General features: G+C 49.1%; 1 pseudogene; it reads left to right on the top strand.

Annotated features, from left to right (window-relative positions):
* The first annotated feature begins 4,392 nt into the window (after positions 1–4,392).
* LOC137379309 (U2 spliceosomal RNA) lies at positions 4,393–4,501 on the top strand (annotated as a pseudogene).
* The last annotated feature ends 332 nt before the right edge of the window (positions 4,502–4,833 follow it).

Here is a 4,833-nt window from a genome sequence, read left to right as displayed (position 1 = left end):
GAAACATAAAAATAATACTTTATTCCTCTTTCTGACCTCTCTCTTCTGACCTGAACCTTTTTTTATATTGACGAACTAAAGTGAAGAGCCAAGGACTAAGGTTTTCGAAAGCAAAATACTGCGGATGCTGGAAATCTGAAATAAAACAGAAAATGCTGGAAGTATTCAGGTCAGGCAACATCTGTGGAGCGTGATACAGAGTTTTGACAAAAGACCATCGCCCTGAAACGTTAACTCTTTTTCACTCTCACAGCCACTCTCTGACCTGCTAAATATTTCCAACATTTTCTGTCTTTAGCTAAAGTTTGAGATCTCATAATTCTAGAAGCCAAGATCACACACCATAAAATATACAGACAGTTTTGCTGTAGGAGAGCATCTAATGGTATCTGCTGTTGTTTAGACTTGCCTTTGCTCCTTTAGGTTTTTAAATCTTTTTGCATGGAAAGTTGCTGAAAGTGTGAACTGATAACAATTGCAGTGAGGGAAACAGGGCATCTGGGATCTGAGTGAACAGGGCAAGCAATTGTATATCTCGTTAACCAATCAGATTGAAGAATTGTGAAATCAACAACGCAAGGATTGATAAGAAACTGTAAAACAGAATGGGTGGATTCAGTATCAAATCAGATATAGAAAGAAATAAAGGGAGAAAAAGATTGGATTGTGATAGAGTAAATGGAAAAGTAAACAAAATATAAATGCTACATTTTTGAAATCTCCAATCACTAAAACCTTAAGGAAGGAGATGGCACACTGTTAATAGTTAACTTTCAGTGCCAGAGAGGTTGATTGGCAGTAATTAACATTTAGCATGTCAAGCAATGGTGGTCCCATGGGCCATCGATCTGGTCAGGGGGTAATGATTGCCGTTCCTCCGGCCTGGGTATTCTGCTGCAGGGAGGTAACTTTACCATCTCTGAAGGTAAGGAGGTGGTGGGTGGTCGCCTCCTCGTAGCAGATGTAATGTACAACAATGCTTCGCTCCGGTTGATCAACATGTACGCCCCGGTTCAATGCAGCGAGCCGCCGACCGTCTTCCGGCAGCTCCCACTGCTGCTGGCAACGTCCAGGCCGGTCATCCGAGGCAGTGACTTCAACTGCATAATCGATGCAGCTGGACGATCCGGCAGAGACGACAGCAAACTGGATGCTATGTTCAGATTCCTAATAGAAACAGTAAAAGATGCCAAACTGCACGGCATCTTCGGCAAACCTGCAGACGGAGCACAGCGTAGATAAACCTGGTCAAGATCGGATGGGTCTGCCCGTTCCAGGATTGATTTCCTGTTTGTGTCCCTTGCTGTCACGGTCGGATCCACCGACGTCAAGTCAGTGTTCTTCTCTGACCATTGTCTCTTACTGGCCGACTGTCACTTACAGGACGACCAGCGAGTTGGCAAGGGGACATGGAAGCTCAATGCTACACTGCTAACCCCAGAGAACGTTGAGGAACTCCAAAGGGATTACAAAGGTTGGAGAACCATGAAACCCCTCTTTGAGTCACCAATTCGCTGGTGGGAGGCGATCAAGGAAAACATTAAGAGGTTCTTTATCCTCAAAGGTGTTCAGAGGGCGAGAGAGAGACAGAGGGAAATGTCCCGACTCCAGAAAAGTATGCAAAATCTGCTCCGGCTGCAGACGATGGGGGTCGAGGTCAAGGAGGACCTCCAAGAGGTGAAGAGCCAGCAGGCCTCGCTCTTTGCCATAGAGGCCTCCAAGATCATCTTCCGGTCCAGAGTCCGCTCCATTGAGCAGGATGAGACGTGCTCGCATTACTTCTTCCAAAAGGCACACAGAGGGAGCTCTGTGATCAGCAGCCTGAAGGAAGAGGATGGCTTGGTAACGTCTTCGCAGTCCGACATACTAAGGATCAGCAAATCCTTTTATGCTGGGCTGTATGACGCGAGGCCCACATACAGCAGAGCCTCCCGGTCCTTCCTGTCATCTATCACAGAGGTCTTAGATGACAGCACGAGGGAGGGACTGGACAAACCGCTAACTCTGGACGAGCTGACAAAGGCCGTCAAGTCCTTTGAGACGAGTAAAACCCCCGGAAGCGATGGCTTACCGGTTGAGTTGTATTCGGCCCTGTGGGACTGGGTCGGCCCAGACCTGCTGGAAGTATATGAGAGTATGCTTCGGGCCGGCAGTATGTCAGAATCCATGAGGAAAGGCATCATCACCCTCATCTACAAGCGGAAGGGGGAGAGGGCAGAAATCAGAAATTGGCGGCCCATCTCACTGCTTAATGTTGACGACAAGATTCTGTCCAAAGTCATAGCCAGTGGAGTCAAGTCTGCTCTGGAGTTGGTGATTCACCCTGATCAGACCTGTACTGTACCCGGCAGGAAGATCTCTGATAGCCTCGTGCTACTCAGGGATATGATCGTCTATGTATGGGACAGGAGGGTGGACACCTGCCTCATCAGCCTGGGCCAGGACAAGGCTTTTGACAGGATATCACACACCTACATGATGGACGTGCTTTCCAAAATGGGGTTTGGGGAGAGAATCTGCAATTGGATCAAACTGCTCTACACAAACATCAGTAGCGCAGTCTCAATCAATGGGTGGGAATCAGAAAGTTTCCCGATCCAGTCTGGAGTCAGACAGGACTGTCCTCTCTCTCTGGTCTTGTTTGTTTGCTGTATTGAATCCTTTGCTGAGTCTATTAGGAAGGATGCGAGCATAAGAGGGGTGACAATCCCAGGCAGTGGAGGCACTCAGGTTAAAACCTCCCTGTACATGGATGACATCGCCGTCTTCTGCTCGGATCCGCTGTCTGTGCGCAGACTGATGAGCATCTGCGACCGGTTCGAACTGGCCTCGGGAGCCAAAGTTAACCACGGCAAGAGCGAGGCCATGTTCTTTGGGAACTGGGCTGACCGATCCTTTGTCCCCTTCACCGTCAGGTCAGAATACCTGAACGTGTTGGGGATATGGTTCGGAAGGGCCAGGGCGTGCACCAAAACCTGGGAGGAGCGAGTAGCCAGGGTACAACACAAGCTGAGCATGTGGGGGTAGCGATCTCTCTCCATTGTGGGTAAGAACCTGGACATCAGGTGCGAGGAGCTCACGTTGTTGCTGTACGTGGCGCAAATCTGGCCCATATCCCACTCCTGCACTGTGGCGGTCACCCGAGCCATTTTCCGCTTCATCTGGGGATCCAAAATGGACTGGGTCCGGAGGGACATTATGTTCAAACCTCTGGATAAGGGCAGGAAAAATGTACCAAACGTGGCCCTAATCCTGATGACTACCTTCGTGTGCAGCTGCATCTAGCTGTGTGTAGACCTCCAGTATGCAAACTCCAAGTGTCACTATGTGCTGAGGTTCTATCTGTCCCCGATGTTGCGAATGATGGGCTTGGTCACATTGCCGGGGAACGCTCCATGCAGTTGGGCCGTGCCGTACCACCTATCCTTCGTGGAGCAGTTTCTGCAGGAAAACACCTTTGACCACCAATCCGTCAGGCAGTGGTCTGCACGAAATGCCCTCAAGGCCCTACAAGAAAAGGAGATGGTGGATCCTGTCGAATGGTTCCCTGAGCAGACCGCCAAAGCCATTTGGCGGAATGCCTCATTACCAGAACTTTCAAACAAGCACCAAGATGTAGCTTGGCTGGTGGTGAGAAGAGCCCTCCCCGTCAGATCCTTCCTGCATGCCCGAGGTCTCACCCCCTCCGCACAATGCCCTCGAGGTGGCTGTGGTGGGGAAGAGACAGTTGCCCACCTCCTTCTGGAATGTATCTTTGCAAAGCAGGTGTGGAAAGAGATGCAGTGGTTTTTGTCCAGGTTCATCCCAAGCAGCTCTGTAACACAGGAGTCTGTGCTCTACTGGCTATTCCCAGGGATGCACACCGAGATAAACATCAACTGCTGCTGGAGGACTATCAATTCGGTGAAAGACGCCCTTTGGTCTGCCCGAAACTTGCTGGTCTTCCAGCGCAAAGCGTTGTCCACGACCGAATGTTGCAGATTGGCACATTCCAAGGACCAGGACTACGTGCTGAGGGATGCGCTAAAGCTTGGGGCAGCCGCAGCAAAGGCTCAATGGGGAAAGACCACTGTGTAAGGTCCCCCCACCAAGCTGAATGGAGGGGCTGGATCAATGGAAAACCCCTCGAACTGTATCGGGAAAATTTTCGTTTGCTGTAAAATGTACATGGCATGAAAAATGAAATGGAAGGGTTGTGAGGCAACTCACTCCTGTATTGAAGGAAACTGACCTCCTTTGCACTGTTTGTATTTTTTTGACTTGATGTTGTTCGGAACTGTTTTGTAATGTATTTTTTACAGATTTTTATCACTAAAGTATATTTTGGAAAAAAAAATTTAAAGGGAACTTACCTGGCAGGGTAGAAACGGTGATCAAAAGAAGAATTCTCCAATCGCTTCTCAGCCTTTTGGCTAAGATCAAGTGTAGTATATGCTTTTATCAGTACTTACTTGGCAGGTGAGAAACCATGATCAGTGGCTTTTGATCCTGGGTAGGCTTTGAGTAAAATGGCTATAACAAATCTTCGAGCTTCAGGCCAGGGAGTGCTTAACACCGTTCGGGTGGTGGTGAAGGACAAGGAAGGAGGTGCACCGGTTGATCACACCTTCTTCATCAAGAAAATCCTCATCGATTGCTGTGGATTCCAAGCTACGGACATCTTCTGCCTGCAGGAATTCCCCAGCAGTGAATATTTCGACGTGACGTTCAAGAATGTGGCGGGATGCATCAAGTTCCTGAAGGTGTTCAAGGAGAAAGGGGACCGGGCGCCACTGTCGATCCTCACAGTGGAGCCACAGTTCACGCTTCCATCACAACGTGACCGGGTGGTGA

Source organism: Heterodontus francisci, chromosome 17 (assembly GCF_036365525.1).
Source record: "Heterodontus francisci isolate sHetFra1 chromosome 17, sHetFra1.hap1, whole genome shotgun sequence".
In the NCBI taxonomy this organism is placed as follows: domain Eukaryota; kingdom Metazoa; phylum Chordata; class Chondrichthyes; order Heterodontiformes; family Heterodontidae; genus Heterodontus; species Heterodontus francisci.
The sequence above is the reverse complement of the archived record's forward strand: the minus strand, read 5'-3'. Positions and strand labels throughout refer to the sequence as shown.